General features: G+C 45.0%; 1 long non-coding RNA gene across 1 annotated transcript; it reads right to left on the reverse strand.

Annotated features, from left to right (window-relative positions):
• Nucleotides 1-3,202: 3,202 nt before the first annotated feature.
• On the reverse strand, nucleotides 3,203-14,083 carry LOC101445017 (uncharacterized). Its single transcript, XR_001117544.3, has 4 exons — nucleotides 13,936-14,083; nucleotides 7,706-7,777; nucleotides 4,481-4,552; nucleotides 3,203-3,455 (listed from the first exon to the last, which is right to left on the reverse strand). It is a non-coding gene; the product is annotated as an uncharacterized lncRNA (long non-coding RNA).
• Between the last annotated feature and the right edge of the window lie 9,314 nt (nucleotides 14,084-23,397).

The following is a 23,397-nucleotide window of genomic DNA, read 5'->3' on the forward strand; positions in this document are numbered from 1 at the left end:
GTTGTTTCCTTGTCTCTTTCACATTTGACAGTTTCCCAAACTTGTTCCCACTCAGCAGATTTGTCCTTCTCTGGGCATCTTTCTCATTATCTTCCTGCTGGCTAGTATTGATGCTCTCATTTGCTGACCTCCCTTCTCCTTTACATTCTGCAGTCATCTTTGTGCCTTCATTTGCACAGTCCTGAAGGTAGGAACTCTCTTTCCTGACCTCATAGAGGATTAGAAGAGGAGGAGAGGAGAGCGCTGCATTGAAAAATGCCCCTTCAGGTCCCCCTGCTCAGACAGGCCTATTCTCATCATAACCCACAACTTCTGAGTCAGGACTTGGAAAATTAATTACAGCTCAGGAACTTTTTAAACAACCCAAGCAACTGTGCCCTCAGTGCTGCCCATTGTGGAAAATGTCTTTTCTGTCCTTAAAAGCAAATAGCCGGGATATGGACTTGGCCCAGTGGTTAGGGCGTCCATCTACCACATGGGAGGTCCGCGGTTCAAACCCCAGGCCTCCTCGACCCATGTGGAGTTGGCCCATGCGCAGTGCTGATATGCGCAAGGAGTGCCCTGCCACACAGGGGTGTCCCCCACGTAGGGGAGCCCCACGTGCAAGGAGTGCGCCCCGTAAGGAGAGACGCTCAGCGCAACCGAAAGTTCAGCCTGCCCAGGAATGGTGCTGCACACACGGAGAGCTATGATGCAACAACAACTAAAGAAACACAGATTCCCATGCTGCTGACAACAACAGAAGTGGACAAAAAGAAGAACACGCAGCAAATGGACACAGAGAACAGACAACTGGGACGGGGCTGGCGGGGGGGAAGGGGAGATAAATAAATAAAATAAATCTTTTTTTAAAAAAGCAAATAGCCTATATGATCCCACTTATGTGAAATAACTAGAATATGTAAATTCATAGACACAGTAAGTAGAGGAGCTTACAAGTGGTGGGAGGGAAGGGGAATGGGGAGTTAATGTATAAGGGGTATAAACTTTCTGTTTGGGGTGATGGGAAAATTTCTTGTAATGGATGGTGGTGAGGGTAACACAACACTGTGAATGTGATTAATCCACTGAACGGTATGCTTGGGAGTGGCTGAGATAAGAAAATTTATTTTATATATATTTCAACAATTTTTTAAATGAGTGAATGACATAATGGCAATTAAATTCAATACATAATCCTGCATCAGAGTTAACAGTGGAGGAAAAAAGACCCAAAGAACATTATTGGGATATATGAAAAATAGAAATATGGGCTGTAAGCTTCATATAAATGTTAAATTGCTTGAACTTGATAACCGTACTAAAGGTGGTATGTAAGTGAACATCCTTGTTTTTAAGAAATATACAAAGAAGTATTAAGTATTCAAGGAGCATGATTTATACAACCTACTCTCAAATGTTTAGGAAACAGATAAATATCCAAATTTAAGAGATGGATGGATGGAAAGATAGATAGATAGATAGATAGATAGATAGATAGATAGATAGATAGATAGATAGATAGATAGATAGATAGACAGATAGATAGATGAATGATGTGGTAAACTTGGCAAAATGTTAAAAGTTGGGGGATCTGAGGGTCTGGGTGAGAGGTATTTTGGAGTTCTCTATACGGGTTTTGTGTTATTTTTGCAAGTGTCCCGTAAATTTGAATTTTTTCCCAAAATAAAGGGTTAAAAAAAAGCAAAATAGTCCCTGAAAATGCGGACCTGGTTAAATCCAGTAAAAGATGATGGCATGAAGCTGTTCCATGGGACTTTGGGAAACCAGCCCTGCAGCCTACAAAATAAGTCACCAATTTTATTTGTGGAGAGACACCAGGACAATGGGAAGGAGATCCTGGGAGGTAGATTTTGTGTTACACTTTGTGTCACCCCAGAATCTGAGAAGTGGGGCCCCTCAGAAATTAGCCTTTTGGTTTCTCTAAATTCCCAGTGAAGTTTTATTGCCCTCCCATGAGTCATCTCTACTGGACAAGAAATCTCTCCTCTCACCTCCCACTCCTGGTGTTTTAGAGCATTTTCTTTGGCTGAGGAAGAGATTGTGGAATCAGCCAGATATTGGAGAAATATGAGGGAAGACTCAGGCCCACTGAATCTTGTACTCTAGGTCTCCCAGGCCCTTGAACATTTCTCTTCTGCCTGTCTCTCCCTTTATATGCCCAATCTACCCTGTCTCCTCTTTTGCTCCCTTGCTCCCCTCATGTCCTAGGTCCCTTGACCTCTTGCCCTCCCTCATGCTCCCAACCTTCCCTCAACCTCTCCGTATCACAGGGGCTGGAGGAGCTGAATCTGAGAAACTAACAGATGGTCCTACAGCTCAGAAGGGACAACTCTACTCCGGGCATCTGTGGAAGTGAGAGGTCTATTTCTGCTCTCAGGATTCTCCATCTGATCTCTGTTCTCAGAGGGGGGATCAGGAAGTTGAGGGCACTCCTGGGAGCCCAGGACTTTCCCTCACATATCTCACAGGGCTCCATAGAGGAGACACTTTCCCCAAATATAACTTGTCTACTGTCATCTCTGTTTCATCCATATGTCCATCAAATATTGGTCTTGCAAGAGATAGTAACTGATGTGGAGACCTTGTCTAAAGCCCCAGAATGGCAGCCCTGAGTCTGGGGTTCAGACTGGGGCTATAATATGGGATGGCAACTGATTCATCAGACAGAACCCTGGGAAGGGCTTGAGAATTTCCACAGGGCTATGAGATGTGGAGGCAGAACTGCAGCATGAAAATGTAGAGGGACTCAAAATGTAGAGGGAGTCTCCTTTAGAGAAGAAAGGGAAATACTGACCTTCAGCTTTATTTCCTGGATTTTTCTTTGTAGGTTGTCCTGCTGCAGCCTCACTGAGATGAGCTATCAAGGTGTGTCTGCTGTCCTCAGGATAAATCAAAAGCTGACATTTCCAGGCTTGGATTGCTTACCCCATTATTCTGTGAAATTCAGAAAGGCCTTACTTCTTGAAAAGGTCAAATCACAGGTAGCAAAACCTATGGCTTGCTCCTGAATATAGAAGAAAAACAACTGCCCATGAGCCATGTTTCCTGAGCCATGAATGTGAACAATTATTGAATCCATTGTACCTTTTTATAAGCAATTCCACTACAGAGAAAGCTGAGTTACCTTCGTCATGGACAGAGTCAGGCATACTGGTTCTTTTTGTTTTCTTGGCTGTTCAAGCAAATAACATGCAATTGGTTGGATTAAACAACAGGAATTTATTGACTCATGGTTTTGAAACTAGGATAAGTCCAAATCAAGGTGTCAAGGTGATGTTTTCTTCCCAAAGACTGGCATTCTGGGGCTGGCTGCTGGTGATCCTTGGTGCTTGGCTTTTCTGTCACATGGCAATGCACATGGCAGCCTCTCCTGGCTTTTCTCTTCTCTTCTGGGTACCCTTAGCTTTCAGCTTCTGTCTGCTCCCTCTGCCTTTCTCTGTCTGAATTCCATTCTGTGAATAAAATACTCCATATTAATATAATAATATTGTTATATTAAGACCCATCTTGATTGAGTTGGACCACACCACTAATGAAGTAACTTCACCAAAAGTTCCTACTTCCAATGGGTTCACACCCAAAGGAATAGATTAGACTTAAGAACATGTTTTTCTGGGGTACATATCTCCAAACCATGACAGTGGCTTAAAGCTGGTTAAAGAACTGGTCAGTTCTGAATAGGAATCATAGTTCACTATTTACTATCTGAATAGCCCTCAGGAAATGAGTCTTGTTCTCTGAATCTGTGTCTTCATCTATAAAACAAGGATAATAGTATCTACTTTATAGGTTCTTTGAGAGGACATTCTTTTGTACAGAAAATTTTATTTAGAAAAGCCCATCTCTTTCTCCATATCACTATTATTACCATTATTTGGAGTACTGTGGGTACTTTCTGAAGATGTTAGGAAAATAATCCCCCCAAAAATTGTTCTCACTTTGTTATATGAAATACTATATCCATCAAAACTGTGGAATGATCATGACTTTCATTAGGAAGCTGTTTTCCTCAAAATCATATCGTACAAGACTTTTCTGGGACTCTGGTGGGGAAGGCAGTACTCTCATAGAATATCTTCCAGGCCAGCATCACTTCAGTCCTGTTCTATCATGGGGCACTTTGAGCACTCAAGCTTTGATCACATAATAAAAGCAGCCAGAATTGTATGAAGTATTAATATGTATCAATAAAATTGGTTTGGAAAAAAAATATTTTTTAAGTAACAACAACAAAGCAGCCAGAACTGTTTCAGCAGGGGAAGGAGCTTTCCTGCATGCAATCCTGCAGACCAGTGTGAGGGTAGAATAGTGATGGGTGCAAAGGGCTGATGTGGTTCTCCTTCTGAATTTTCTTAATGGCATGCCAATCTTACCTCCTGCTCCTCTTATTTCTAGAACCTGCAGATTCACCTTGGACTAACCACACAAAGCTTAAGCTCTCCAGGCTCTTCAAAAAGCAGCTTCTCAAATTGCCTACCTCCAGCTTCTGTCAGCAATCCAGTTGAACATATGGAAGAAAAGTTCACCTTTACCAGTAATCAAAGGATTCCTAATTAAGATAAAAATGTGATACCATTTGTCACCTGCTGGATCAGCAAAGATGAAAAGGCATGCTGTTACCCAGTGTTCGCATGGGTGTGGACAAACAGGCATAGGGCTATACTGTTCTTGGGATTATGAACTAACAAAACCTCACTTGATGAAAGTTCATCAATATGGATTAAAAATTTTTTAAAAAGCCCCTACACATATGCTTACCTTTCACTAATCTAACTTAAATCTATCAGCTTAAAAAAAAATTTATCAGCTTATTCTCAAGAATTACCCAGACAAGTTGCAAAATTTACATAAAAGGATAATTATTACATCATTGTTCATAATTTCCAAAAAAATTTTGAGAAAATACCAAATAATTTTTGTAAACTCATTAAATTTGTTTTGCTGCATCCATATAATGGACTTCTTGTATGTATTATCAAATGTGTTAAAACAATATTTATTGGCATGGAAAAATTTACTTAACATGTAAATCAGTGTTTCAAAAGTTATATACAGTGTGGAGTTTTTCTTTCTGGAGTAATGAAATTGTTTTAAATTTTTTTGTGGTGATGAATGCACAACACTGTGATTATACTAAAACCCTTGACTGCATACTTTAGATAGACTTTATGGTATGTGAATATACCTCAATAAAACTCCTTATAAAAAATGTATATACAGTATGATCCCAGTTTTTAATATATATATGAAATATACCTGTGTGCATTTTTATTAATTCATTTCTTCAGTAAATATTTACCACTTACCATGTGCAAGACCCATTCTAAGAACTGGAGATACAGCAGCAAACAATAAATTTGTTGAAAATGAATCACAACTAAATATACCAGAACATTGTCATCTCTGGACAATGAGTCTATTGATTTTTTTATCCTCCTGTAATTGCATTTATATTTTTTTCTATAAGACATTCACCAAGTTTATTTGTTTTCATCTACTGCTGACAAAAGAGCTACTTGACTCCAAATGTGCCCAGGATCAGAAGCCTTAAATTATTTAATTCAATTTTACTAACACTAAGTCACTAAATTCTTCAAGAATATATCCTCAAAGTATAATGTTAAGAAGGCAGTCCCTGAAGCCAGGCTGTCTGGGATCCTTTCCCAAATCATTGTGGCCTTGTACAATTTACTTAACATTCCTCAACTGTAAGTGGGATTATGATACTAACTCATAAATAGATATACATATAAATCTCTTAGCTTAGTGTTTTGTGCATGGTAAAATCTAATTAAAAGTCTCATTGTTATCATTGTTATTATAATAGCAGGAAATAAATGCACACTTTTTTGTATGAGAGTAGGATTAATAATATTCCCCTTTACTACTGTACTGAGCTGTACCACTTTTATTCATCCATATATTGTTATCCCACAAATAATTCTTAAAGCACCTACCATGGGCCAAATGTGGACTAGGCACTGAGAATAGAAGGAATACAGGGAAGCGGACTTGGCCCAGTGGTTAGGGCGTCCACCTACCACATGGGAGGTCTGCGGTTCAAACCCCAGGCCTCCTTGACCCATGTGGAGCTGGCCCATGCGCGGCGCTGATGCGTGCAAGCTGTGCCACGCAGAGGTGTTCCCCACATAGGGGAGCTCCATGCACAAGGGGTGCACCCCATAAGAGAGTCACCCAGCGTGAAAGAAAGTGCAGCCTGCCCAAGAATGGTGCCGCACACGGAGAGCTGACACAAGATGAGGCAACAAAAAGAAACACAGATTCCCGGTGCCGCTGATAAGGATAGAAGCAGTGACAGAAGAATGCACGGCGAATGGACACAGAGAGTGGACAACTGGGGGGAGATGGAGGAAGGGGAGAGAAATAAATAAAATCTTTAAAAAAAAGAAGGAGGAATACAGTCCTGCCATCAAAGAGCTCATGGTCTGGTAGTGGAGGCAGATAAATGTGACCCTGTGTGATAAGCACATTGATGGGGAGACATATAGGGTTTGTGGGCACACACTGGAGGGTTGTTTACCAGCCTAGGTACTGAGTGCCTCGGGAAGGAGCAGGATGAGGAGAGCCGGTGATGTCTTTGTGAACCGCATGTGAAAGATGAGAAGTAGTTGAGCAGGCAAAGGACATGGGGTGAAAGAGATGAGAGACTGCATGAGGTAGCCTACAAACAGATGTTGGATTTTAAAGTAGAAAGCCAAGAATGGTGAGACATGGAAAAGAGGAAGGCAAGAGCCAGATTCTGGGACTTCCTGATCACTACAGTGTTTTTGTATGTTTGTTTTTGTTTTAATTTCTTATTTTTTTTTTAAGATTTATTTATTTATTCTATTTCTCTCCCCTTCCCCCCCTACCCACCCCAGTTGTCTGTTCTCTGTATCTATTTGCTGCGTGTTCTTCTTTGTCCACTTCTGTTGTTGTCAGCAGCACAGGAATCTGTGTTTCTTTTTGTTGCGTCATCTTGTTGTGTCAGCTCTCCATGTGTGTGGTGCCATTCCTGGGCAGGCTGAACTTTCCTTCACGCTGGGCAGCTCTCCTTATGGGACACACTCCTTGCGCATGGGGCGCCCCTACGCAGGGGACACCCCTGCGTGGCACGGCACTCCTTGCACGCATTAGCACTGTGCATGCGCCAGTTCCACACGGATCAAGGAGGCCCTGGGTTTAGACTGTGGACATCCCATGCGGTAGACAGACACCCTAACCACTGAGCCAAGTCCACTTCCCTTAATTTCTTATTTAATTAAAACTATCAGTTTTAGCTTAAAATAAGAAATGAAAATGGAATAAAGCAAAAGCAGTGGGTAGAAATGAACAAACTATTCTTTGGCCTACAATCTTTGACACATACCCTGCAGTCATTGTCAGAAGTTGACACCTCTGAGAAAATGAAACATGTAGCAGAGTGAGAAATGCCTGCAAATCACCCATTAGAATTTTTTACATAAACCTTATTTTTCCTTATTCTTATATTTTGTAATTTTCATTTTTTCTGAAACTTTTTTCTTCCATTTCCAACTCATTATTTAGCAATAAACCAAAGGTGGAGTAGGACCCTCTTCATTCAACAAATATATAGTAATTATCTAGCCAGTAATAATACTTTATATCTCTATATTACCCTGTGTTGCTCATAATATAATATTCCAAAACTTAGCATCAATCCAAATATATATTGTCTTACATGATTTCTAGGAGTCAGAAATCTGAAAGCAGCTCTTCTCAGCAGTGGCTGCTCAAGTCTTTTCAGGAGGCACTACGGTGTTTTAAAGAAGAGAATAAAATGGTCATATTTTGAAAGATACTTCATATGAACTTTGTGGGGGGAAAAAATGAATTTCAGGGTGATGAGACCAGGAAAACAAAATCATGTTGGAAGCTGTTGAAGCTATCTAGGTACAAAAGAAGGTAACCAGAACTATAGTGGAGATTTTGGAAACTGATGTTGTTAATGCCATCCAGCTGAGCTCTGCCACATTCTCTAATGGAAAAGCAACAATTCCCCAAGTGCAGGACATTGACTAGAGAAAAAGGATGGTCCATTGATGGGCCCTTGATATTGACAATTATGCTTATGAGCCTTTGCTCTTGAAATTGCCACTTAGCCTAGTCTGTAGGGTGCCTAAAAGTTACCTCCTGAGAGTCTCCATGTTGCACAAATGTGACCTCTATCTAAGCCAAACTCAGCATATACATGCACTACCTTCCCCCCAACATGGGACATGACTCAGGAGAATGAGCCTCCCTGGCACTGAGGGATTATTACCAAATACCAACTAGCAATGCAACTGGGAAAAGACCTTAAATAGAAGGGGAAAAAGGTAAAGACAAATGAGTTTATATGGCTAAGAGCCTTCAAAGTGAGTAGGAAGTTCACCCCAGAAGCAACACTTATGCACATCTCGGCAGGATCTCATAGACTGCCAAAGTAGATACAACTTTAAAGAGTGAGGCCCCTAAAGGCTCTGGAGACACCCAGATCCTACAGTCATGGCAGATAGTTCTGGAGTTTGGTGCCTTGTCAGTTGATCCTACTTTGGAGTTTGTGCCCCCTAGTGTGACAGAGTTGGACCCAGCTGTGACTTCTCTACACATGCTTCTGTCCCTTCTATTTGAACCTATAGTTGGTGCTGGAGTTGGTAAGTGTACGTCCAAGAGAACTGAATCTTTGGGCTACCCATGTGCCACCTGGGCCCTGAACCTCAGCGGAGTTGTACCACCTACTCTCCAGTTCATTGGACTCATCCAGGACAACTAACAAGGAGGTGAGGATGGATAACTACCATACCAAGGAACCAAGAGAGTCTACAACAGCAAGCAAGAGAGTCCCATCCATAAGCCATATAGGATCAAGGCCCCCTGTCAATTAGAGGTGGGTGGGCATCACCATCCCAGAATCTTCAGGATTGTGGAATAAAATGTGGACTAGAATGGACTTAGTGGTATTCTACTCAACTTATTGTGATTCTAGCAATGAAAGAAATTATATCATTAATGTGGACACAGTAGCCACTAAATGTTCTGAGGGCAGGGAGAGGGAAAAAGAGGTGTACTGGGATTTGGAATTGTTCTGAATGACACGGCAACAGATACAGGTCATTATATACCCTACCATAACCTACAGAATTGAGTGAGAGAGTGTGTAAACTATAATGTAAACTACAGTCCATGCTTAGTGGCAATACTCCAAAATGTGTTCATCAATTGCAATGAACATACCACATTAATAAAAGAAGATGTTTATATGGGGAAGGGGGGAGGTGTGGGGAGTGGGGCATATGGGAATGCCTTATTTTTTGTGTGTAACATTTTATGTAATCTAAGTATCTTTTTAAAAAGTAAAAATAATTTTTTTTTAAATGCCCTCCAACCAAAGACCACTAGGAACACACCTTTGGTTAAACAAGTTAAGTTTACTGCTTGTTGCAAGGGAGAACACTTAACAAGGGAAAGTGAGGGGCTTCTCAGTAAGAGGATGTTAGAAGACCTACAGGACTTGATCTTCTGTAAGGTGATTTGGGGACAGGTTCAAGGAAGCAGGGCTTTTCCCTAGATTGGAAGCAGGGGCGATCCTAATATTGGGTATCAATTTTATTTATAAGACAGAAGGAAAGAAGTGAGGCAGAAGCCAGGTCAGAGGATGTTCAGTCATTTTCTGGTTCGAACAATCTTCATGTTTTACCAATTATTAATAACTGTAAAGACTGACTGACAAAAGCAAAAAATCACTGTTTTGCAACTATTATAATAATTTAAACAAAAATCCTCAAAGCATACTAAAGCTAGAAGGTAAAAGTCTAATGAGAAACAGAATACTTATATAGACTCAAATTATTTCCCACAAGATATTTATTAAATACTAAGGGAAAATATTAACTCTACAATAGAGAAACCTGGCAGACACCACCTTATCCAACTGACCAAATTCAATATTTTCAGGAGTGGGACAAATCGACACCATGTGACTTCTGATATGATACCCTAAGAACACAAAATCATGTCAGTGGCATTCTGGCCAAAAAAAAAGCATAACCTGAATCTAATCATGAAGATACATCAAACAAATCCAACTGAAGGACTTTCTAAAACTTGGCCCATGTGGAGCTGGCCCATGCGCAGTGCTGATGCGTGCAAGGAGTACCGTGCCACGCAGGGGTGTCCCCTGTGTAGGGGAGCCCTATGTGCAAGGAGTGTGCCCCTTAAGGAGAGCCGCCCAGCGCTCAAGAAAGTGCAGCCTGCCCAGGAATGGCGCTCCACACATGGAGAGCTGACACAGCAAGATGACGCAACAAAAAGAAACACAGATTCCCGATGCCGCTGATGAGGACAGAAGAACAGAAGAACACACAGCGAATGGACACAGAGAACAGACAACTGGGGGGGGAGGGAGGGGAGAGAAATAAATGAAAAATAAATCTTTAAAAAAAAAAAGGCAATGGAAAGACAAAGTAAGAGCGAGGGACAGTTCTATCCTCAAAACAGCTAAAGAGACATGACAACTAAATGCAACAAGAGAAGCTAGATTAGAGGAAAAATAACTGTTCTGTTTTTTCTCTTTTGCTATGAAGGACATTGTTGGGACAACTGGTGAAATTTGTATAAGGTTTATAGATTAGATGATAGTATTATATCATGTTATTTCTTTGCTAATTGTATGATGGTTATGTAAGAGAATGCCCTTGTTGTTGTTGTTTTTTAATACACAGAGAAGTATTTAGGGGCATCATCTCTGGAACTTACACTCAATAGTTCAAAATAATAATATGTGGGGATAATAGAATGCAAAGCATAGTGGTAAAATATTAATATATGTGGTATTTAAGAGGAATATATAGAAATACTTTTGCAAACTTTCTGTAACTCTGAAATTCTTTCATAATAAAAAAGTAATAAAAAAGAAAACATGTAAGGCTGGGAGAAAAATGAAGTTTAAATGGCCCAAGTTCCTCAAATTGTCCAAGAAGAAGAATAAATACAAAGATTATTATATTTTGTTAAGTCAAAAAAAAATGGTAGGAAATTGTAGGCTAACACTGAAGGAACGGAATAGGCTGGTATACCTCCCAAAACACAGAGAAAAAGTCTTGAGGTGCCTCCAGAGAGGTGGAAAGTGAAGAAATCAAACACACTCACTGGTATGAATACCACTGGATAGTGGAAGGTGACAGTAGGATGAGGACTTCTGCTCTGGGCATATGGTCCCTCTACTGTGGAGACTGAGGAGTAAAACCTGGCAGGCTTGTGGCCCTCTTTAGCTGTGGCAAAGAGCGTTGTGAGTGCCAAATATCAACCCATTAGGGGTTCCAGAGATTGGGCCCTTCATCCTACAGAGGAGTCATCACTGTAGCCCAGGAGACAACCACCTTCCTACCCTCCCTCCTTAGGCAGACCTGGCACAAGCCCCCTGCTGCACGCCTGGGGCTCAGTCCTGCTGGGAACCACAGTCTGGGAGCAATTTCCACCACTAACCTTTGTTGGCAGTTGGCAGTTGGCAGGATGAGGTCCCTGCTTCCCTCGGCCAATTCCTGCCACTGCTAATGTCTTCCCTGTGGCCTGTTTCTGGCAATGAGCCCTCCCTGGCAGAACAGGCTGCGCATGAGGTGCCTGTCTTTGTCAGGCAGGCCTGCTTCCATTGCTGGCACTGGCCCCCTTTCCCTGGAATCCTTCCTGTGGTGGAGAGGAGGAAGGGCACAGGGGGTATGGGGAGATGTGTGGCACTATCCCTTACAGAATTCTCCTGAGAGCCTCCCTGGCTAGTCCAGCACCCGACCATGTCCACATAGCTCTCCCCTCTCTGTATTTCTACCCCACTTGACACTTTCATGGCCACTATTTCACTTGAGCCACACAGTATGAGCCGAGTTTGGTACCAGACCAGCATTTGCTTTCATCAGATCAAAAAACTAACCACTGGCATAGGAAGTAGTACTGCAGCCAACCCACCCAGGCCCAGCTCTCACCTCCCTGAAGACTTTGGAGAACTGGGGGTAATCTTTCCAAGCCAAAATCATGATCTGTTTTGTCTTACTCAACCAGCTCTGACTCAACCTTTCTTATCCAAGGCCTTCCTCTTACAGGCCCTGCCCTGACGTATACTCTGCAATCTGTACCAAGATATCCTTTCCTTTTTCCTCTTGCCTCACCTAGGCCTAGCTATGGAAGGATGAGACTCAACAGGAGAAAGATCCCTTAAAGATTATTCCACCCAAGATACTGATAAGAAGGAAAACTGATTTGTTCAAGGCCACAGTGAGTTAGAGACTGGGCAGAGAGGTAGAGCCCATATCTGACTCCTGCTGGTGCACTTTTCCCTGCAGCACAGTTGAGAGACTTGTCCCAGACCAAGAGGGACGCTCCTCCCCCACAGTAGGAAAAAAGCCTCTCTTCCCAGCTCCTGCCAAGATGCGAGCCCTTAGCAAGTGTTAGTCCAGGGAAATAATTCAGACTGAAGACTGGATCATTGTGGACAGATCTGAAGGCAAGATAGGGTTAAGTTCGTGTTTGGTTGGTTTTGCATATTTTGTGGGGTTTTTTGGGGGGGGTTGAGGGGGACCGGAGGGAGAGTAGATAGGAGTGTTATGAGAAGACAATATCACCAAGGTAGTGACTGACCCCTCACTTCCAGATAGCATCCTGGCTCCAGTGCCACCTCTGTACCTTAAGGTACAAAGCAACCAGGATTGCCACCCAATATGGCCGGGTTTCTTTCCTTGCAATTTTGTTAGTAGTTACAATGTTAGTTGTAACTTTAGAGGGTATACCAGGGGTAGAGGGAGACAAGGGACACCTGTAATTGCCTCCCCCTCCCCTAGACAAATCTCTGCCTGGGAGCCACAAAAGTGCGGCCATCCATCCTAACATACTTCCTAATTCCAAAATGCCTAGTCTGATCCCAAGGTCAGGCCTTTCCCCTTCAGTGATCAGGCCAGCCAAAAACTTAGAAGAGGTCCTCAGAGCAGCCAACTTTAGATGACATCAGAACTTTAAAAAAAGAAAAGGAAGTGGAATTCAAGTCATAACTTGGCCTGCACATTTGAAAGGGAAACAGTAAACATTTTATAAAATGGAGCAGTTTGAAAAACCAGAGAGGTTAACTTTGAAAGAGGGGTCCCAAACTACATTTTCAGCCAACACTTCACTTCTTGCCCTTTCTACACGGCAGCTGTGTCTTCCCTATCCCAGACCAGTCTAACATGGCCCTAAGAGCACTACAAGGGGGTCACTGCAGTTAGGAAGCCATCCTCAAATAGGCACCATCACTTTGCAAATGCACTCCGACAGAGCAGGCATCACAGTCCAGAGGCAGCACAGTATAAAGGGGTAAGGACTGAGGTATTCAGGAAAGATAAGTTATTTGCGGAGGGGTAGTATTTAGGCTTTCTGAATCTAGGTAAAATAGCTGAGAGAGCAAGAACCAGAACCTGTGCTTCACTTTGCAGGGCAACCGTTTGCCCCCATGCCCTCCATACTGGCTCCCTGCCCACTAAGTCGGCAGGCTAACTTGAGCCTTCCTGGATGGCATTCATCCCATTTCCTGCTCAGAGCTCAGTTAAAGAAACTGTCCGTGGGGCGCAGGCAGACCCGCCGCTCCGCCGCGCTCCACTCCCCAGGCCTGCACCGCCCACACCGCCGCGTTCATTGCGTGGACTCGGGCGCCCCCGCGCGGTCGCGGGCCGGCAGCGCACCCGCCTCAGGCGCGCTCAGTCCCGAGGGCGGGTCCCCGGGGCCTCCGCGCTCCGCCCGGGGCCTGCTCAGCGCGCGGCGGATCCGCTGTTTGCGAAGCCGCGGGGCTCCCCCGGGCCGGGCCGCCGGCGGCCGCCAAGCAGGACTAACGAGGCCCGCGGGAGTGCCGCCTCCGCCCCGTCGGCCGCCCCCCCACCCCCCGGCGCTGCAGGGAGGCCCGGCCGTGGCAACCTGGAGCGCCGCCGCCGCGAGGCAGGCTTGGCCGCGTCGCCAGGCCCCGCGCCGCTGAGAGTAGAGGCCGCCCTTGGCCCCTGTGCCGCCTTCGGAGTCAACGCAGGCCGCGCCCGAGCTGGACGCCGGGAGCCTTCCCACACTGCCCCGCGGCAGCCCCAAGGCTGCGCCCGGATGTGCCTGCCCCGCCCGCGCAAAACCCGGCAAGACCGTCCCTTGCGTGGGTTCCGGTGACGCCCTCAGTGACCCGAAGTCTCCCCTAAAAGAGAAAACGGAGAGAAGGAAAGTGAGCAACTCACTAGCCTCTCACACCCTGGGGTGTGTGGGTGCTGTGCCAGTATTCCTGAATGAAGGAACTTGGGAGCCACTTCCTGACTTCTATAAATTCTGTGGCCATCTGCAAGGGGATAAAAGTGGTATCCACGGCACGGGGTTGTTGTAGTCACAGTGATCTAACATTTATCCTCCACTTATTATTTTCTAGGAGCTATGCCTGATGGGACCTGTCATATGAGGCCCCTTTATCCCTATTTTACAGATAGAAAAACTGAGGCCTGGAGAGCTAACATGATTTGGTCTAAGGTGCTAAGCCAGTGAGTGACTCAGGCAAAGACACGGCTCTTTAGTCCAATATTTTCCTAAATGGCTAACATCTGTGAGTTCAAACCCACTTAGATGCTTCTCAGAACAAGGATCCCATGGCCCAATAATTTGGAGAGACACTACATATTATATCTTCCTCTGCTTTTGTGGAAGCTAACAAAGCATTTTACTGGGTTAGAGTTTCTCAAAGAAACTTTTAAATTTAATTGTGTTTTCCAAACTTATTTGAACAGGGACCCCTTTTTTAAACACATTCCTATTAGCATCGTGTGAAACTGTGTTCCATGAAATACACTTTTGAAACACTTCCCTGTTAAGCTGCCACCTTTGTCTCAAATGAAAGAACAGACATGGAAGTCCTTGAAAACTGAAAAGAGTTATAAGGACATGTTTTATTATTATTGATATTCTCATCATCGTATTCTTCGTTATTTTCTAGGGATCCTATCCCTGGTGTTCTGGGACTCCACTCTGTGATACTAAGTAATGACAGTAACTAACATTTACCGAATAGTTCTATGTGCCAAGCCCTCTTCTAAATATTTTATGTGAATTAACTGACTTATTATTTATAACTACCCAGGTATTATCTCCATCTGGAAAAAGACATAAAATCATGTCTTGTATGATGAAATGAGCATTAAATGAGTAATAGGTGTGACGCCCTTAGAATAGTAAACCAGTGTTTGTTACCATCATTATACCCATTTTACAGAGGAAAACCTGTGGCACAGAAATCAAGTAACTTCCTTTAGGTCACAGGAGCAGTAAGTGGATTGGAACGCAGGCCGCCTTCAGGCAGAGCCTGTGCTGGTAACCATGGAGTTATCCTGCCTGCCTACCAGAGGTTAGGGGAAAACCCCAGAGCCAGGTCCTCATCAGAAAGCCATAACTCCCTGGGAGAGTGGGCGTGTTTCTTCTCTACCTAGGACCATCTCCTCCCATCCTGCCTGCCCCCTGCCTGTCATAAACAATATCACAAACACCCTCAAGGGAAAAAAAAGAGGGCTAAGATTTGGGGTTGGACAGCCTTAGATTAGACCCTAGCTCTACCATTTACTGGCTGGGTGACCTTAGATACATTAATTTAACTACCAATTTCCTCTTTAGTAAAGACACAACATCGTCTGCCTCAGGTTTGTGATGATGAACGGAGATAATGAATATAAAGCACTTAGCAAAGGGCCCAGCACACCTTAAGTGCTCAGGGAATGGTGGTCTGATGCCTACCTCAACTTCCACCTTCCCTGACTGCCTCCTCCCACCCCCAGGCGGGGTCAGGGCCCCATCACCAGGTTCCTGGGCTTATCCCCATCTCACCACTTTCTACATGTCTCCCCCACAAAGCTCAGCTCCAGAGGATAGGAATCATGTCGGTTTTGTTCACTGCCATATCCCCAGCGTCTAGCACCACCAAGCCCAGTACATAGTAGGAGCCCAATAAATGTTTACTGGCTGAATGATTGAATCAATAATAACAAAAAAGAGAACTAATATGAATTGAGAGTCCACTGTATGCCAGGCCCTGTTCCAAACATATTTCATGGATTCTAACTCATTTAACCTAACACCCACGTCAAATAAGTACTATCGTTTTCCCATCTGAGGAAACTGAGGCATAGCTATGTGCCTGGTAAATAGTAGAATTAGGATTTGAATCCAGTCAGTCTGGCTTCAGATCCTGCCAGCTTCATGAACAATAAATGAATGAGACAATGAATGCCTACCTTCCCTCACAGGGTTGACAAGAAGGCCAAAAGAGACTAAAAGCCCTAGGTTTATTGTAACTGAATACCTAGAAAAGGAAGGAGGCTCAGGTTCAAGCCCCGCTTCTCCCTGGGTCTGTTTCCCCGTCTGTGCAACAAGTGGGGGGTCTTGGTGGTTCCTGTCTGCAGGCCTAAGGGTGCAAAGGAGGAGAGAGGGAAGAGCAAGTTCGGCCAGGAGAGATCTAGAAACAGTGCAGTCACTAGGTCAGGCCAGCAGGAAGCAGCAGGAAGCAAAGGTCAACTCTGGATGACCCTAATTCGACCAGAACTGGGGGTCAGGGCCCAATAATTATGGACAATAATGACTGTTCGTATGTGATCATTGCTTTCCAGCTTGCTAAATCATTTTAACAAGTATTATCTCACCTGGGCATGACATCTACCCTGAGAGTTACACCTAGAAAGGACTGGGACTTGCCCAGGGTCACACAGTGGGTCAGCATCCAGCCCCCACATGACTCATCTGTTGCCTGACTAATCCATTTGGACTATAGCAAGTCAAACTCCAGAAAGTGTTCTGGCTCTTTAAGGAGGAGGCAGGCAGGACCCAGCTGGCATGCCTGGGCCGTAGTCAAGTAAGAAAAATAGCCATTTCCCCCCATTAAAAGTTTGGCCAGGAGAGCTAAGTGGGCACCTGGGGACAGGCTGATCTCCTTGGGACTCAGGCCGCAGCTGGACTTGGCACCAGGCCCAGGCTGCTGTAATTGGGTCCTGGGTGTCCAGCTGAGTCCGCAACCCACAGGGAGTCCCACAAGCCACCGAGGTCCAGCTCATTAAGTACTAATTGGCCTGAAGTACTAGGCCAGCCTCAGGGACAGAGAAAGATGAGCTCAGAGTGTGAAAAGTTTGAGCAGCCACAACTTGCCCCCATGCGGCCAGAACTTTCTCCTCAGTGGCCCAAACTTTTTGCAGCCCTGTGGGGCAGAAAGGTCTCTGCTGGTGCCTAGGTTTCTCCAGGTTGCCCAAGCCCAGGTGCACCATCAGTACATGGCTGTCCCTGCGGGGGCTGGCGTCACCCTCAGCCACAGTCTGCTGGTCTGGGGCGCCACTGAGCTCCCCCAAGGCTCACAGATGCCCTCAACCCAGCGAGGGGCTGCCCCAGCTGTAGCCTCCACTCCTCCACCCCATCCCTGGACACCTGGTGGGACTCCACACCCAGGAAACGGGGCCCGGGCTGTCACTCCCAGGGCTGAGCACTGCACCCCTGCTTGTCCTCATGGCCTGCCACCCCAACCCCGCAGCAGCTCACACAGGCCCCTTGGCCTCATTAGCCCCTTTCCTCCTCACACAGCCACAGGAGGGAGGATGATGTAAAGATGATGATAGCGATAAACAGCTATTATTTCAAAGCTAAACATTTTATATGCATCAGCTCAGTTACTCCTCAGAGAAGGCCCCTTAGGTGGGAATTATTATCCCTTTTTCATAGATAAGTAAACTGAGACTCAGACATTAAAGTTGCCTTTCTCATACAACCTTTCGCTCTAGAGAGTACTAGCTTTGAAGTGAGACTAATTGGGACTCATATTTCAACATGCCCACTTAAATAGCTGTGTAATCTTATGCGAGTTACTTAGCTTCTCTGAGTCTTAGTTTCTTCATCTGTAAATTGGGGATAATATTAGTATCTAGTTCATAAAAGTGTGAGGTTAAGAAAAGAGTATTTAAAATGCCTACCGCAGGCATGGCACAGAGTAAACATTCATTAAACAACAGAGATTAAGCTGTTGAATAGCTTAGTGGACTTCCGCCATTCAGCCACTCACCCTTCAGGGTCACTAATGCATGCTGGGCTGGATGCCCCTGCCCAGGGGGCAAGAAACATGGGGCAGACCCTGCCTGTTCTCAGGGAACTCACAAGAGTGGGTCAGTAAGATCAACAGGAAATACTCCAAGTATAAGCAGAAAGGGAAACACAAGCCTGAGGACATCCTGGGGTGGGGAGTGAGGCAGGTGACTCTCTCCCCTGCCTCTCCCTGCTCAGGGGTGCAACCTGTGAACTCCAGGACCTCCCTCTGCTGATTCCTTCACCCACCCACACCTATGAAGGAGAGAGCTTGCTACAGTAACGCAACTTCAAGACTTGTCTCACAGCCCCCTTCCAAGCACAGGGGGCTCAAAATCTCTCTGAGATAGAAATTCTCAGGCACTCCCAGTCACTTCCCCTCGAAGACCCTTAGGAACGCTCTGATCGCAGGGGTCCCAGCTCAGTGTGATGGACATTCACGATGGGGCTGGGGCTGGCGCTGGGGCCGGGGCCTGAACCAGGGCTGGGTAGCTGTGGTCTCTGTCCCCTGGCAAGCCTTGACCTCAGGTAGTAGCAGAAGGAAGCTGCGCCTAGAGCCACCCTAGGGTCCCTGAATCATTGGTGACCTCTTGGTGGCCACCGAAGCCAGTCCCTTCTAGGACCAAATCTGTGGGAGGAGTTAGGGACCCTGAGACAGGGAGGAGGTTGAGGATCTGGATGGGCAAGGTCTGAGGAAATGACTCATGTTGGTCCAAGGGCCCCTGGGGAAGCTTTGGAGAGAGCTCAGAGGAACCACACACCCCCGAGTTAAATGTGGGAACCAGCAGCAGTGGGAGTCAGAGTAAGAGAGCCCAAGTTCAAGTCCCAGCTCGGCCCCTTACTGGCTGTGTGGCCTTGAGCAAATGCCTTTACCTGTTTCCTCCTCAATAAGATGGGGTAATAATAGGACCAACCACACAAGGTTGTTGTGAGAATTAGAGACAGTCTTAGCTAACTTTTATGGGGTCCATACTGCCAGCCACTTCATAAGTTACAGGCATTACCTCCTTTAACACTCACAACGTCCCTGTGAGGTGTTGCTTGTTCAGAAATGTATATGCCCAGCCTCACCAGTGTTCAGTACATGTGTGTTGAGTGGATGGAGGATGGATGGATGGATGGATAAATGAACAAAGGAAAATGAGGATGATGCTATTATGCCTGTATTCTAGAAGAGCACTATGAGACTCAAACATTGGAATTAACTTGCCAGATCACACAGGGCCGGAACTAGATCCTAAGTCTCCTGCCCTGGCAGTGATGCCAGCACAGTCCAAGGGACTCAAATCTCACATTCCTGGAGCCCAGGCAGTGTGGGTACGGGGAGCAGTAGGCCAGGGTTGTCCAAGGATGAGGTGCCTCGAACTAACTGGTCCTGCCAGGCACAGACCACATACTAATTTACCCCTCCCCCACCCCCACAGTCCCTCCAGCACTGGCACAAACCTGAGCGGTCTCAGCCTGGCGTGATGCTTGGGTGCCATCTTGTGGCTTTTCTGAGAAATGCAGGCTGTGCCGGTCCTGGTAGGAAGGCCTCAGGTAGCAGAGGAAGGCTGGTCCCAGGGGCAGGAGAGGACAGAGGGCCTCCAGTCCAGGAATCCTGAGCGAGCCCCCAGCCCAGACATGGGGAGGCACGAAGGGGCTGCGTCCCAAGCTTTACTCAGAGACTGAAGCTCTCCCAGAGTCAAATGACTTCAAGGAAGAGAGGGCCAATGCATCCAACAGAAGCCTGAGGCCTGGCTTCCTGGAGAGTCAGGCCCAGGTGGCCCCCAGGCCCTCCCACACACAGGAGTCATGCCAAATCACCTGCCAGATTTCCCACTGCCCGCAGACTGAGGGTCTGCTGCTGGTCTCTTAAGGCTGGGGGTTCAGCCTAAAGGACTCTGCGTGGACAGTTCCCACCTTTTTCTTATATATCTGAGATCCTTGGAGGAGTGGATACTGCCCAGCATCAAACAGCGAGAACCCAGGCCTCGGGATGTCAAGCCAGCGAATTCTCAATAGGGCCCCCTTTTCTCTTAAAAATTAAACAGCAAGGAAGTGTTATGAATCAGCCATGCATCTGTTCAACCAGATCCCTTACCTCAGGAATTTCCATTCCTGGAGGGGCCTGGGGACCCCCACCAGCTTGGGACCAGGCAAGCATCTTCTATGGGAAACAATCTGGAGATCAGAACCAGACTTGACTTCAAGTCTCAACTCTGCCACTTACTAATGCTGAGCCTTAGCCAAGTGCAACCTCTCACTGGGCCTCAGTTTCTTCATCTGTAAAATGGGTACAGAGATCCTTACCTTGCAAGGGGTCGTGGGGGTTAGGTGAAATACAGCATGTAACACCCCAGGTGTGGCACCTGACCAGGGCAGAAGCTGGTTAAACAGGCTAGTCCTTCCTCTAGGTCCTGACCAGCTAAGGAAAGGGTCAACTGTGCAGGATGTGGGGGAGGGAAGGCTGGAGCTCTCCAGCCACAGCTGATAGCAGGGTCCCAATGCCCAGGGTTTCTCAAAGTCAGACCCCAGGCCTGGGCAAACCTGGGCAGTCCCTCCTGAATCCGGCAGTTGGTGTCTCGCCTTCCTTAAGGCCCTGACTTTTTCTCTTTTGGGGCTCAAAGAATGAGTCTGCTGAGGAGGAATGTGTTTATGTTTACCTACCTCCACCTGATGGAAGGAAATGCAACATTGTGGATGTAACTAACATCACCAAATTATATATTTAAACATGGTTTAAAGGGGAAATTGTACGTTGTGTATACACTAGAACAAAATTAAATTAAAAACATAAGACTATAAAGACAGACAGTAGTGAATCCTAAAGTAAACTGGACTATAGTTAATAGTACAATTATAATGTTGTCTCATCAGTTGTAACTAAGGTACCACACTAATGCAACTTGTTAGTAATAGGAAAGAACTGTGTAAGGGGAGTATACGAGAACTCTATATTTTCTACATGATTTTTCCATAAACTAACAACTCTTTTAATAAAAATATCTTCTTTAAAAACTAGAAGAAGGATACTGCATTAACATGATAAAGATGGGAAACGGACTTTGGCCCAGTGGTTAGGGCGTCCGTCTACCACATGGGAGGCCCGCGGTTCAAGCCCCGGGCCTCCTTGACCCGTGTGGAGCTGGCCCATGCACAGTGCTGATGCGCGCAAGGAGTGCCGAGCCACGCAGGGTGTCCCCCGCGTAGGGGAGCCCCACGCGCAAGGATTGCACCCATAAGGAGAGCCGCCCAGCGCGAAGGAGGGAGCAGCCTGCCCAGGAATGGCGCCGCCCACACTTCCCGTGCCACTGACGACAACAGAAGCGGACAAAGAAACAAGAAACAAGACGCAGCAAAAAGACACAGAAAACAGACAACCGGGGGAGGGGAGGGGAATTAAATAAATAAAAATAAATCTTTAAAAAAAAAAAAAATGATAAAGAATACCTCAAATCAACAGGCAACATCATACTTGATAGAGAATAAGGAGTACTACTAAAATTGAGGAAAAAATAAAAATCACTTATATTATTTTTTAGCATTGTTCTAAAAGTTTTGGTTCATAAAATATAGAACAGACATAAAGCCCTAATTATCATTTAAAAAATAAAAAAGGATAATTCTCTCTAGAATTCCCAATAGAATCAAATGAAAAATGTTTTGAATTAGTAAGAGAATTCAAAAGTTGGTAGTATATAAATGTACAAAATCAATAACTTTCAGAGATAACATTGTTGCCAATTCAAAAATATAATGGAAAATGGTAACAAATAGAAAAATACATAGGAATAAACTTAACAAGAAAGTGAGAAGCCTATTCCTTATTCAACAAATAATTACTGAGCATCTTCTCTGTGTCAGGTTCTGTGTTGGGTACCTGGAATACAAATGTGAACAAAGTAGGGAGAGCTCCTGCTGTCATGGACTAATACAAATAAAACTATAAAACTTCATTTATACATATAAAATAGGACTTGACAAAATGGAATACCATACCTTGTTACTAAATGTGAAGACTGAATATTGTCAAGATGTAATTCACAGATTATTTCATAGTTTTAATGAAATCCAATTTTAAAAACCACAATGGAACTATTTTGAAAATTGGCAAAATGATCCAAAAGGTTGTAAGAATAAAATAAAATAGCAAAACAACTATTAACTGATAGGAACTGTCCACATCAACTATTTTCAAACTCTGAAGTCTAGAGGAAGAAGTGGGGGGAAGAGGTTGGTAAATTGCAATAAATACCAGTGAGTTTCACTTTCTCAGCAGTGGCCACCATCTCTGTCCCCCCAGCCCCATGTCAGACAGCAGGGGGTACTGGAGTTCATGCTTCTGGCACAGCTTGCTGGTGCCAGCGTGGGTCATAAAGCACTAGTCCTCCAGCCTATGGGGTGTGTGATCTAATGCCAGATCTCTACCTTTGATCAGCTACCTCAGATTGCTGCGGGCCAGCTCTGAGGGTGGCCGCTATTCCAGTCCCCCTCGGGCAAAGGCAGCAGAGGAATCTCAAAGAGAGTAACATTTATTTGAACCTATAATCAGTACTAGAGTTGATAGTTTACACCCAAGAGACAAATCTTTGGGCTGTCCATATGCCATCTGGGCCCTGAATCTCAGCAAAGTGGCAACACCTACTCTCCAGCTCATTGGTCTCACCCAAGACAACTAACAAGGAGGTGATGATGGACAACTACCATACCATGGAAACGAAAGAGTCTACAACTGCAAGCAAGAGAGTCCCATCCATCTGCCCTATGGGATCTCTACCTCTCAATTAGAGGTAGAGTGGACATCACCATCCCAGAATCCTCAGGATTGGGGAATGAACTATGAACGAAAGTCAACTTACTGGTATTCTACCATAGACTTATTGTATTTCTAGCAATGGAAGAATTTATGTCATAGATGTGGAGGCAGGGGCCACTGGAAGTTCTGAAGGCAGCAAGAGGGGAAAACATGTAATATGGGATCATTTTGGAGACTTGGGAATTGTCCTAAATGGCATTGCAATGACAGATGCAGGCCATTACACATCTTTACATAACCTACAGAATTGGGTGGGAGAGTGTAAACTACAGTGTAAGCTTTAATCCATGCTTAGCGGCTATGCTCCAACACGTATTCATTAATAGCAAGGAATGTACTTCACTAATGAAGGATGTTCTTAATGTGGGGGAGTGGAGCATATGGGAATCCCCTATATTATGTGACATTTGTATCCTCTAAGGATCTTTCTAAAAAATTAATAATAGAGAAAAATAAGACATAACATTCCTCAAAATTATGGAAAACAGTCAAAAGCCTGCATTAACTGG

Source organism: Dasypus novemcinctus, chromosome 10 (assembly GCF_030445035.2).
Source record: "Dasypus novemcinctus isolate mDasNov1 chromosome 10, mDasNov1.1.hap2, whole genome shotgun sequence".
Classification (NCBI taxonomy): Eukaryota; Metazoa; Chordata; class Mammalia; order Cingulata; family Dasypodidae; genus Dasypus; species Dasypus novemcinctus.